We start from the raw sequence: 688 nt of genomic DNA, 5'->3' as shown, positions 1-688 counted from the left end.
ATGATTAGCCGTGCTGTGACAGAGCATAGGAACATTTTCACTGAGAGGATGGGAAGTAGCCATTGACAACGGTGACACCCTACATAGAGCGTGCCATGGAAGGAATCTTGCGTGTGGGAAAGGATTTCAAGGAAGAGTTGACGTTCAGAGGACAAAGCATCTCCAAAACTCCAACATATTTCTCATTACTGCATACTAAGTAACGATTTGATTCTCTCTTATTTTTCTTACAATTTTAAATACTTTGACTTCTTACAATTAAATCCAAATAACCTTATTGGCCTCCTGACTAAGATTAATAAAATAAACATTGATTGCTTCAAACCAATAATCTCCGTGGGATCGACCCTTACTCACGTAAGGTATTACTTGGACGACCCAGTGCACTTGCTGGTTAGTTGTGCGAATCACAAATTCGTGCACCACTATACAAAAGTTAAAAGAGACATTTTATCAAACACCTAGCATGCATAAAGAGAAAAATATCATAAATTGCAATAAAAATAAATTCTATAACTATCAATTGCAATAAAATGATAATAACAACCCAAATAAGCATTAAAGAAAAAATAAAACATCAAAATTGCATTAAATAAAATTAAAAGTAACAAGAGTGTTCATAAATATAAAAGTGATCAAATTGAGAAATTAGCAAAAGAAATGAAGATGATCAAGACAAGAGAGTAAG

The sequence above is a fragment of the Arachis duranensis genome, chromosome 10 (genome assembly GCF_000817695.3).
Source record: "Arachis duranensis cultivar V14167 chromosome 10, aradu.V14167.gnm2.J7QH, whole genome shotgun sequence".
Taxonomy (NCBI): domain Eukaryota; kingdom Viridiplantae; phylum Streptophyta; class Magnoliopsida; order Fabales; family Fabaceae; genus Arachis; species Arachis duranensis.
Note: the sequence above shows the minus strand (reverse complement) of the source record.